Source organism: Haemaphysalis longicornis, unplaced genomic scaffold (genome assembly GCF_048455015.1).
Source record: "Haemaphysalis longicornis isolate Haplotype H1 unplaced genomic scaffold, Haemaphysalis longicornis Haplotype H1 scaffold_2, whole genome shotgun sequence".
Classification (NCBI taxonomy): Eukaryota; Metazoa; Arthropoda; class Arachnida; order Ixodida; family Ixodidae; genus Haemaphysalis; species Haemaphysalis longicornis.
In genome coordinates, this window is record NW_027526295.1 from 251,820,985 (window position 1) to 251,833,483 (window position 12,499).

The window sequence follows — 12,499 nt, forward strand, 5'->3', positions numbered from 1 at the left end:
ATCAATCAATACTGCATGGTCGCAACGTTTCTTTAACCAAGTGTTTGCCTTTTACGACGGGGTGCGGAGCAAAATTGTCATGGAAGAGTCAACAAAAATAATAATAATAATAATATCTTAATTTTTTTTTCATTTGAGGGATTAATGTTAATTTTACGAGTGCAAGTTCTGCTGTTAGGGCACCCGCCCGGAGGGCGGCGTCCCTAGTCCGGGATGCCCTGGCCTTGGCTGGCAGTCCAGGCCCTCTTCACGAGTGTGCGCTGGGCCCCAGGGTCTGGAATTTTCAGGCAGGCCATTCACTGCTCGAAAGAGGGGGAAGGGTTGGGGGTATGCCGGTGGTTTGTCAGCACTCTCATCTTGATGGTATAGGGTGCCGTGTAAGGGCAGTGGTGGTCCCAAGAGGGGGGCGAAAAGAGGTCCACAGTTTCTTATTTTTAGTTTTTTTTAAGCATTCTACTTGCGCGAAGTTAAATACCATGCTGGTTGCACGGCATACGCGCACACGCCTCCATGGTTATCACCACCTCCTCCACAGAATTGGCGCAAGGAGGGGAGCGATTATTTGTTCGCCTCGCGCTACCCCCCCCCCCCCCAAAAAAAAAAAAGGTCGCCCCCCCCTAAGACCAATCTCTGGGACCGCTACTGTGTAAGGGACAGAAATAAATAAAGCTTTACTAGCAACCACTTGGTTAGTTCCCCCCCCCCCCATTCCCCCCCGGGTGAAGTACAATATGAAACGTTCAAGTTTTGAGCAGGGTACACTGCAAATAGAACAGCACAAATAAGAGAAAAAAACAACACGAATAAACAAACATTTACCAATTATTTGCATGAACAAGAAGCGCGCAACAGTCCAGGTTCCACACATTTTTTTCACGCAGTCATCACAATGATGGAAAATGCATTTAAGGCTGTAACAATAATAAGAAGGAGGAAATGGTTTTGCGTAGTCGCCAGGCTGTGATCGCCTCACGTCCGTGGCAGCGCACAAGCCGGCAGCGTAAGGAAAGGCGTACTCCCGTACCTGCAAGACACATTATTACGTAAAAACGCGCGCACCGGAATAATTTCTACCCAAAAGAGTATCTAGAAGCCCAGTGTGGCGGCCGCCAGTTTCCTTTTGCGTTTAACCGGCATCGAATCTAGACGGCCCTTTCGGCAACGTCACGTCCTGCATTCACCGGCAGGACACTCTTACGGGTGTTGCGATACAGTTAGCCCGTTACGTAACACTGCCCTCGTAAACTTGCGCAGTAATACGTGACTCCGCGAGGACACGGAGGAAGCAAAGCACGAGAAGATGTGCCACGATCAGGGTCCCTACGAAAAGCAGACCACACATGCCGATGTCACAGTGTACGCTCGCATCCAGGTCGGCCGGGCAAAAAAAATACAGCACGAGAAGGTACGGCGAGAGATAAAGCGAACTTCGCACGCGCAGCTCTGCGCATAATCGATACCACAAAGAGGTGGGAGAGAAAAAGGAAGTTGGAGGAGACGGAAAGAAAAGTAAGAAAGGCGGCGGTGGCGTTGTCCTTGCGCTTTCTCTCGATCAAGGTGCGCGCGCCTCGTGAGTACAAATTTAGAGGAAACCGGCGAAAAGTCGCTAGAGGAAAGTCCTATTAAGCTCTTCGCTCGTGGCGCCGCACTGAGCGAAAGGAGCGACGGAGAAGTGACGCGCCAAACATCTGGAAAAATTACAAACGCGTGCGAAACGGAGGGGGTTGGGAAATGAACGGAGGGTATGGTCCCGAACAAGTGTGAATACTAAAACGAAGGTTACGGAAACGCACTCGGAATACTGTACTCTTTAGCAGGCCAAGTGGAAGAATTGAAATTAGCGAGTGGTTAGCTAGAAGAAAGAGATGAGGGGGGAGGCAGTGCGTGAGAGTGGTGCAAACAGTACCGTTACTTCATCTATACTTCAACACGGTTGAGAAGACCCAGTTCGTGCGCCCGCTTGACGAGCAAGAAACGTAACACGCGAGACCAAAGGGTGCGCGACAAACGAGTTGTCCTTAAAACCTTTCCCTGTCCTCAATGTCACACGCTGCTTTGAACGCTTTTTAGTAACGTCATTGCACACAGTCACTCACACGGTCTGCGTGCCTGGTGTAGATTGTCAGAGCACATAGACTTTTATAAACACGATAGATTTTACTGCGGAGTGCCGCAAGTATTTTGCAGGGGCTAGATGATGGAAGTGTCAGCATTAAGCGCTGTGAGAGAAACAACCCATACGCACATGATTTCATTCACCGAATCTGTTCTGCAAAGTCTGTGCGCATAGGCAGGTAAGCCATGCAGTCCACCTGGAATCGAGAAGTCTTGGGTTCGCTTGCCACAGAAAGACGCTGTTTTTTTTCTTTTCTCTTGCTCCAGCTTGCTCAAACTATCGGATTTGTTTCCGTATTGAAATACTGACGACCATCAATCAATCAATCATTCAATCAATCAATCAATCATGATGAAATCATTCATTTCGCTATTGAAATAGGACAAAGAGTTCGGACTGCCAAACCCTTACGTATCTTTCGCAGGTCAAACTCTTTCTTCAAACAGCCTTCTTTTTTACTGCACGCAAGACGAAAAATAAACATTGATTGTCTAATTGATCGATTGATTAATTAATTAATAATTGATCAACAAATCAATCAGGGTTATTTGTCGCCTTGTGTGCAGTAAAAAAGGTGGTCGATGAAAAGGCTGAACTTTCGCAGCTTAACAGAGCTCCAGCCACCCGAACACAACAATAGTGACGTGTGGGGAAAAAAAAGAGAAAAAGGGAAGCAAGAAGGAAAACCACAAAAAAAATTCCACAACGTATAGAAGTCATGCAAAACAAACTAGAAATTTAAGCAAACATAGAACATATTACAGTCGAAATAACACATTAAAGTATAGAATAAAACATCCTTTGAAAGGGCACATCGCTTGCTGAAGTAAAAACGTAAGCATTTACACTGAAATAATGAAAAAATAAAAAAATACTGCAACTGCCGATATTCACAGACCCTGTTTCCTCTTGCTCTCCCCATCGCTAACGGCCATTTCTATTTCTCGTCCGGTACATTAGGCGTTGAGTGTAACATTTAAAAATAAGGAAAGAATGTTAGGTTTTCCATCGATCAGTTGCACCAAGGCTGGGCGGTATAGCTGATCGATCCGTCCAGAGCAATTCTAGCGCGCGGCGTTCCTTGTGTCCCATTGTTACGGGCGATCGAACCCGCGACCTTACTTGCCTCCGAGCAACCAGAGGGCCTCCAGAGCAGACCTGCCCTGAGGGCGCCTGCTACTCTGGAGCGTCGGGGCGCAACGCATGCGCCGTTACGGGCGCGCGCTCGGGGAGAGCAGCAGCCGCAGAGAGCGCGGAGTCGCCCTCACCCCCGGGCGAACCGGATCGCTGCGCCCTCGTGCCAGCCGGCCCGGCCGGACCAGTCGAACTCTACCTGTCGTGCGGGCACCGTGGACCGGAGTGAGCGTCCCTCGTCAGGCGCCGATCCATCTCTTGACGGATACACACACCGTGCGTGCGGCCGCTGGTGCGCCGTCCCGTGGTCTGCCTTGCTGGTGGTCTCCTTCCCCTGGTTCCCTCCACCCCGTGTGTCCTGCGTGTCCGTCCTCCAGGGCTACTCGTCCTGGACTGGTTCGGGCACGCGGCAAGAACTACCGGGGACTGCTTCGCTTGTGTGGAGGAACTTCCGGAAGTGCGGTCGTGCATCCACTTGGGATTCCTCCCTGCGAAGGATTCTAAGGGCTCGCTGGTTTCCGGGGCTTTGTGGCCGCTGCCGACAGGTGAGTCGCGCCGAGGTGGCCGTTGATTGCGCGAGTTTGCTTCAAGCTGCTTGTGGCGCAGATGTGACGTTGGACTTTAGTAGGAGTGAACGCGTGGCGATGCTTCGCTGTGACGAGCTCGATGCAAGATTGCTTACTACATGACCGGCAATGACGACAACAGGGACAGCAGTGTCAACTGAAAAATTCCAAACGGCCACTTTGCAGGCGATACGTAAATTGCAAAAAGAAAAACAAGAAGCGCTCAGTCAGCGCCTGCTTGGGACAGACGAAGACAGTCCCGCAATGGTCATTGACGTCTTGAGCGATGAAATTACTGATGTCTCGACGTCAGAGCAAATCGAACGTCAGTACGTTGCGGTTATAACTAGGTGACATCTGTCATTTCCATCAATGAGACGTCCTTCTAGCTGTTGCATCGGTCGAGTGAACCGGTACATAGATTGCATTTCGCTCCAGCCGACGTGTCCAGGCGTGCCAGTTCATGCTCCGTCTTGTCAAGTGGTCCCCCCATATCCGTTCGCACGCCGCTACGTGCTAATGAAAACAATTACGCAACAGTACCACTCCATCTCATAAACATTTAGGGAAAGCGAAAGAACAGTTTCGAAAGTACTGCAGCGGCCACCTGCCATCACCTTCTCGTGCTTCCGTCTGTTATTTTTTGTGCGCTACCTAATAACACGGGCATAGCTATTTTCTTCAAAATGAACACTCTCTGATGGCGCGCTGCGGGTCGCACCATACAAGTAGTGACCATAAGTCGAGATATTTCATTTTAACAGTACTCTCAAGCGACGCACCGAATTTCGCTAACCTCACTCAAATCAGCGTTTTCAGTTTTTCTTCGTCGTAATAATCACCCTCCTCGTACCTGCTGATGTGTAACTGCAGGTGAAGACGACTCCCTTGGGGCTTCCTAACGTACGTTCCTATTTCGCGTCATCCGAATCCATTCTTCGTCTCCGAAATTGTCTTATTTTATCCCTCAACCCAACTTTCTGATTCCCCTGTGCTTCTAATGCCGTCCCGATGCGGTGATGGTCCACTTGTTGGTCCTTTGCGCTCCATGTGCAGTCCCACTTAATTTGAGTAAAGATGTTTCCTACGCCAATTCCTTAACCTATGAGCCTCGCTTCACACCTTACTAAGCGCGGCAATAGTTTTCCTACGGCTATTTGGTCTCACCTAAGTGTTAGAGGCTTTGTTCTATTCAAACCTCCAATAGTCTTGCTGCACCACATGGGGCTCGAAAGGAATGACTGCGCGAAACCCTTAAATAGATAAATGGTTTGCAAGGCTACGCATGGCATAGTGAGCCTATTCTTAACAAAGGCTGGCTTGCACCACCCCTTCCTCCTTCTGTTGCGCATTTTGGGATGAGGGGTGTTCAACGCTTGAACCAGTGTTTCTGTTCCGCTCGAATATTTTTCGAGCTTATATTCAAGCTCTAGCGTCTTTCCAACTTTTCCTATACCGCTCGAACATACTTTTCCATATAAATTATGCGTGCGCCGGAGGGATACGTCCGGGGCTGCTTTCAAGCGGAACATACTGGAAGTTCTACCAGTCGCGGAATATCGCCTAATCTACGTAAACAGAAAAACGATAGCGACTCGTCATCTCTTTTTTTTTCTCCTGCTGGCCAGCTGGCCCGTCCAAAATTGACCTTACAGACGTCTCCACGGGTGTAGTACGTTTTCCCTGTTAACCAACGTCAGGGTTGTTTTCCCCTGTCTCCAGCTGCATCTCTACTGCCGATCATGTTCAAGGGAGGGTGGCGGTCCACGAGGCCAATTATCTCCAACAGTTCGGCAGCCAGAGCTGGCCCGCGACAGCTGCATCGGCGGCGGCCAGGTGAAGCCATGCGCGAGGAGACGTGGGAACCAAAACAAGGCTCGAAATCTTCGCGGTCGTCGCCGCGTTGCGTGCCCGGAAAGGACCGGAAGTGGCTGCGTATCGGCGCCGCCGCCGTGGGAAGGCGAGGGTGACCGGGAGGCAACGCTTCCGGCGCTGCTCTGATGCCCGCTCGGGGACGACGTCGACGCGACGCCCCGGGACACGCTCCGTCGAGTGCGGCATGCATGCCCCGAAACAAAGGGAGTCGCGGGGCGTCTTCTTCGACTCCGTGAGCGCGTTCACTGGGCCGCCGCTGGTGTCGGCGCTGAGGAAACAAAGGGATCCCGCCCGTGTCGCCGCGCGACCGCACCGCGACGACCCGCGATGTTGTTGTGACCCTTGCCTTCCCGGTACGTGCTGTTCCCGCGACTCGTCTTATCGCACGCTGCCCCACAACTTCGCACTATCTTTCCCGACTCCCACAGCAGAGGTTTTTGACGGCACCGGCAGTGGTGAGCGGAATTTTTAGCTGATGCAAATGAGAAAGATTATTTCAGGCGCGCTGTACTTGTTTTCCAGAGCTCGTTTCGCCATTATTTGTACGTGTATTTGGTTTAATGTCAGGGTGTTCCATCCTGATAGGGCGGAAGGAGGCCCCTTTGGAGACTGTTGGTCAGCGCAGGCTTAATAGAGATATGTCTGTCTACCACGACCGCAATTATACAACTACAGGGGATTCTGAGACCGGTCGCCAGCATTGTACGAGGAGCTCAACTCCCGCAACTGAATTTGCGCTGAGCTCCCACCATGACCTGTGTTCATTCGCAATTGTACCAACCTACGCCGGGTGGACACCGCGCCGGTACCGGCTTCATGTTCTCCCTTATCTTCAATAAAGGGTTCAGGAGCGGCACTCGATCGTTTCGTTCCGTCTCATGGTGATACAGTTTTATATCAAGGTCTAGATAACGCCTAGCTTAAAACACCGTGAATGAATGCGTGCAGGCTCCCGTGTGTCGGTGTACGCAAGGTTCCTTATGAGGCACAGCCTAAATGGCAGCATGCGCGCATTCATTTTTTGTTAATACCAGCATGTTTTCATCGTGGTGACATTCATCATGGAAAAACACCACGCTTTTGCGTTTCGTTACCTCCACTTTTTCGTCACCAAGAAGCAATACTGTGCCGGAGGTAGACTTTAACCCTGGGTCTATATGGTGGCCAAAAGCTCCGCTACGAGCTATCGGATCGGAAGGTGCATGGAGCTTCGGCGCATCGTTCAAATGTAAAAGGTTGCAGCAATGTTGCACCTGACATAAAGAAAGACGGGTGAAAAAGGCAGCCGTATACCCCAACGCTGGTGTTTCAGTCTTAACAGAGATTTTCCTGAAGGAAATAATTGTCTAAACATTGACTCAAAGAGGAAGCCGCGAAGTTTACAGCGGCTGCTATTAGAAGAAAGTCCCCAGCTATAGCGTCGTCCGGCGCGGAGAACTCAGCGCAAAGAGAGGTTTTTGCTTTTCCGTTGCAATCGTTGCAAGGCAGAATGTCGAGGGTTGGCTCGCAAACGTAATCGACACAGGTTGTTTCGTTGCGCTGAGCGAGATCTGCGGGAGAGCTGACACTAAAGGTCGCGTTGTATTGACTGATTTTTTTTTTTTTGCATTTTTGTAGTGTGTTAGATTTTTCAAAGGCGAACTAGAAAATGGGAGAAGTATCACCTAACATTCAGGGAATACCCTGTCACAATTTGAACCCTTCTCGCTGGAATTACCCCTTGCGCCATGTTAGTTCTGCGATTTATGGTTGCTCCGTGAGACGTTTGCCCGATTCGTTGTGACCTGCCCTTCAGAGAGATACCGAATAAAAATGCACCAAACTTCGTTATCGCTCAGCACTTCCTGTCCCTCCGAGACATATACAAGGGAGCTGAATTCTACACAGATGTCTCGAATACCTCCACCGCTGTATTCTGTGCTGCAAATGGCCTATCTAAAACAATGAACAGTAGCACAAGTACATTTACTGCAGAAGCGTACGGTATCCTTGTGGCTTTGTACCACATCCTTCAAACAAAATTGAGAACTCAGTTGTTACACAGACTCGCTGAGTGTTGTTACACAGCGTTAATAGTTGGTGCCGAATCGATCATTTCATATAGGAACATCGAATCGGCTCAAGTTCGCGTCTAGCTCGGGCTATAACGCTATTTTTCTGCACTCCGGCTGATGTGCATGTACCGCCAGCTGCGGGCACATTTTCGAATAATGTGAATGTGCTGCGTTCATGGACCTCTTTTTAGTTACCGTGGGTGTTCCTGTTTCTCCGTCTCAACTGTCAAATATACGACTACAAACACCGTATGAGTGGTCACCGTATATGGGTGGCCACCGTATGGGTGGCATATTGACCAAGCCTTTAAATACAATATCTCATCCCTCTTTCAAAAGATTCATGGTTATGCCATCGTCACTGGCAGTTTTTCTTATTTCCATGCCTTTGAGAGCCTCGCCTACTTCCTCGGGTGATCAATATGCCCATGGACACGCACATTAGCATGTTGACCGTAACGTTCCAGTAGGCAGGAACATGTTCTCCGGCGTAGAGGGTAAGGGGAGGGGGGTGCATTGAGCTGCTAAGGAACACAATGAAATACTCAAATCTTCTTTAAAGGACGAATGCAACATAACAACGCATCAGAAACACCTTTCTGTTTTCCAAATTGCCAGAGGAGGTGCGTCCAAGGAAAAGCGGCAGCAGCGCGAAACAAGTTGCCAGGTTAAAAATAAATACGCATTCATTGCCGTCCCAAGCCCCGCAGAGCCAGTCGACGGAATTGAATTAACAAAACTCAGTGTGGCATTCCGCACACCCGCGCAGGAAGAAAGCGCATCTCTCACGCGAGCTGCTGCAGCTTCATAAAGAAATCATTTGTGGGACAAAGGGCACACACAGAGCGCTCGAGAGCAGCAGCTCGGCAGGCGGCAGCTTTTCTCAAGGCATGTGCATCCGAGTGTGTTCGACTGGCGGCAAGGGGTCTGAGCGGGGGAAAAAAAGGAAGAAAGAAATGGCGGCTTGATCGTCGGCGAGTTGATATCCTTGACTCGGAGCGTGTGCACGGAGCAAGGTAGCGATCTCGAAACGCCGCGCAGCCCGGCGGCGGCAGCAGCGTTTTTCGCAGCGATTGCGATCCCAAGCGGCGCTGCGGGCCGAACGGCTACAATGAAAGCGTTTCAAGGACGACGCGCGGCCGCTCGCGTACGTGATATAAAGACCCGGATTGCGGAGAGATCCTCCCATCGGAAACATGGCATCGGTCCCACCAACCTCTCACCGACGCACACGAAGGGCCGGTGCGCATATAAAAGCGCAGTGCTTTTACAGTGCATTTCTCTTTTCCGACCCCCCTTTGTTCGTATTGGAGGAAGTGGGACGCTTACTCACTGGCGCTTGGCATTCATCCTCATGGTGGGCTGCGTCTTTACGCTGCAAGGCTTCAGTGTTGTTCAATGCTCTTAATATCGAAATTCACGAGACACCGCGAGTGTCTATGCTAGAGAAGTGAGACGACAGGAGTAGACTGAAAAACGAGCAAGATGTCTCGACAGTCTCAAATCGTTTAATTCGGCGCCGCTCGCACTGGTTGCGGATGGGCTTTCAGAGCAAGCGAGGTTGTGGGATCACAAGTACTAAATTTAGGTGCGCATGCGCAGTGCGGTTAGCTTAGGGCGGGCCATTTAACTGGTTCTTGCTTTCAGCTTGGACGTGTAAACCGAAGACGATTTCGCAGTTAATGTGTAACAGCCATCATCGTTACATCTCCCCTTAAATGTTTAGCTTATTGTAGAGGAATACTGGCCTACATTTATTGCAGTCAACAAGTCAGTTCTCACTTGCGGTGGTCCAGGTAAAATAGAGCGGCCTGTTTTATGCAAACCCTTATGCTGAAGTTTTATGGGACGTTAGCCGAAATTTCGCTTTATCAAGTTAGTTGTTGGATCACTTTAGCACACAATCCTCCGACACTCTGCTTCTAAAATTTGCGTTTGCCATCTCAAAGGGACCGATGGAGAGCCCCGTGACACCACAACAAGAGGAGCACTGGCTTGAAGCCTTCTCTTGTGATAAGGTATAGCACCAAGGCTTCCTCCAATCACTGCCACCACCAAAACGTTTCAAACAACATATGTTAAAACTCCACGAAAGAAAAATTCGAGAGAGAGCTATGCGTAGGTCGCTCTGCTATACAGAGAGCCCATCAAAATCGACTTCAGTGCTACAAACAAATGCATGGCTCTGAAGACGATTTTTTGGGGGGCGCCATAGAAGCTGTCTGTTCCGAATTAAGAAGGCATAGGAATGTTTAATTAACAAGTACCTCCATAAGGCGCTATGTGTCCCTTCTTAACGCTATACACCGAGCCTCTTTCAAAGTCGGTTTCACTAGTATATACAGGGATGTATTGCTGAAACAGATTTCTAAGTAGTTTGATATCGAAGTATGAAGGCCCAGAGTATTTGATTAAATATCTTGAAAGACCTCAAGTATCCCTATAAAGCGCAATACACTGATGCTTTTAAAGTCGGCTTCACTACTTTACACGCATGCACTGCTGGAATGAAGGCCCTAGGCCCTGGAATGAAGGCCCTAGGGCATTTTTGTTAACGGTATTTTTTTCTTGCTGCGAAAGTGTGGCACATCGAGCGCTACACAGAGAAACAAACGCGTTTCCTCGTCGAGTCCACAGGGAAATGGTATTAAGCATGCAATAAAAGCAAAACGCGGATTTCCCAGGGAAAGTGCACCCATTCGGTCGTTCCCTCGCAAAGGGCCCCCCACTCTTGTAAACGCTTGGTAAGCTCCCTCGCCGCTCCACCACACGAAGGCCGCGGCGGGTCCTCCGGCGGGGATGAACAAAGCACCGCAATTAGCTTTCTGCGCCAAACATATCGCTCACGTGACCCGCCCCGGCGCTTCCTCGACGACCCGCGCCGATCGTGCACGTTGCGCGATGCCGCCAGAGTTCATCGGTAGCGAAACCGGTAAGCTCACCAGGAAAGCGTCACCTTCACTGCCAAGCCAACCCACGGAGCCATTTTCGGACTTTGTTCTTGACCATGGCGGTGGCAGACTACTAATCCCGGCAGGATTTCTATACCTCGCCCGCATCACGAGTGGACCAACTTGGGAACGCCGCGGGCGATGCTCTTGGCCGTCTCATTAGAGCGCCGCATTCCGTTGGAGTCTATGAACACCCCGAACCTGTCATGACTGGTCATAGGCGCGCGCAGCGCACACTGATGACTGCGCAGCCGCTATAATGGTCCTTTTCCCGTTCGGTATTTAGATAAGACCACACTGGCCGCGCTTCCTTCAGCATACACCTACGTGCACGCTTGGACAAGCTGCGAGCCCATCACGTCAGGGACTGGTCACGACAACGTCCGTTCCTCTTCGTCTGGCCATTTTTCCCCCGGGGTCCCCTGCGACACACGCCGCTGCCTTCCTCGAAGCATGACCCACGTGACCCATCTTTAACGGAGCGCGAATATATGGTAATGCCACGTTCGGTCTTGGCGTGCGCACGCGTGGCTCTCTCTCTCTGTCTCTCTCTGATGCATCCGTGCGCGTTTCTTGCTATTCCAAACGGAAAAGTGGGCGAAACTTGGTTTTGGGTCGGCCGTCTTCCTCTCGCGCGCGCGCGTGTATACGCTGTATTTCGTCCCTTTTGCACGCTTTGCTGACGTCACTACAGAGGCACAGCAGTGACGCATCCTGTCGCGAGAAGTGTACAGGGCTGTTCGCCTCCTGTGCAGGCTCATGCGTGAAAGCCATGTGAATGCAGATACGGATTCAGTAAACCGTCCTTATAACGAAATAACTTTGTTCGAATGTTTCATTGGCCTCACTAGTTCTTTCAAAGCGAATTGTACTCACGTTTAGCGAATTATTGCTTATAACGAAGCCAGTTTTTTCACCCAAGGAGTTTTTTATAGCGACCTCATTTGAGAATTAGGATGCAGGTGATTTATCAGTAATTGTACACCAGAAACTCCATTTTCCAAAAAAGGTATGCGCCTTTTTTACGACAGCAAGCGAAAAAAAGTGGCAGTGCAACGCCGACACGTGCGGGAGGAAAAGCAAGCACACACACACACACACACAAAAAAAACAGAACTCCCGCTGGCGCAGTTTCAGGCAGGGGGCGCGCGAGCACTGTGAAGGCGGGAAATTTGAAATGCGTTGGACAAACCTCCGTTGAATTCACCAGGAGAGGAATGAGAAAGGGCAGCGAAGAGCGTGATGGGTGGTAAGAGTGAGCGGATAACGGCGCCACAGCCCACTATGGCGAATGACTGCTCTGCATTTCCGACAGCTTTCACATTTAGTGGAATGGCTTTAATTTTTTAGCAACTCATAGTGACGCGTCCCCCGATTGCACCATGATCGTGGATTGTCGTTTTTAGTAGCGTATTTCTCAGACGGAGTACCCTTGCGCCATTGCTCCAATGCTGGCGGCTCAACGCGTGCGTCCGTCTGTAGCGCAGCGGGCGGTATATTTGAAACGGAAATGCGTTGGCGGAGGGCTACGGTATCGCAAGCGCGACTTGGCAGAATTACTTCATACAATACCCAAGTTCGCGGCGGGATTCAGGTGAAGAAACAGTTGGGGGGAGATGATGTCGACCTAGAGTGTCCACCTTTCAACGGGCCATTTTAACGGATGCAGGGAGAGAAGCAGCTGCCTGTATGCAAATACAATTCTGGGAGCTCACCTGGGCGATAGGGGGCGTGAGCGTGGGATGACCACAGTGGGGATTATCCGCCATTTCGATCGCCACTCAGGAATCGAACTTTGAGCGT

At 50.4% G+C, this 12,499-nt stretch overlaps 1 protein-coding gene across 1 annotated transcript in view; it reads left to right on the forward strand.

Annotated features, from left to right (window-relative positions):
* The first annotated feature begins 3,410 nt into the window (after positions 1-3,410).
* LOC144170379 (uncharacterized) overlaps positions 3,411-12,499 on the forward strand; it is a 134,589-nt gene continuing 125,500 nt past the window's right edge. The window contains exon 1 of the mRNA XM_077700148.1: positions 3,411-3,795. The gene's annotated coding sequence lies outside the window, so the exon portion shown is untranslated. The remainder of the gene's footprint in view (positions 3,796-12,499) is intronic.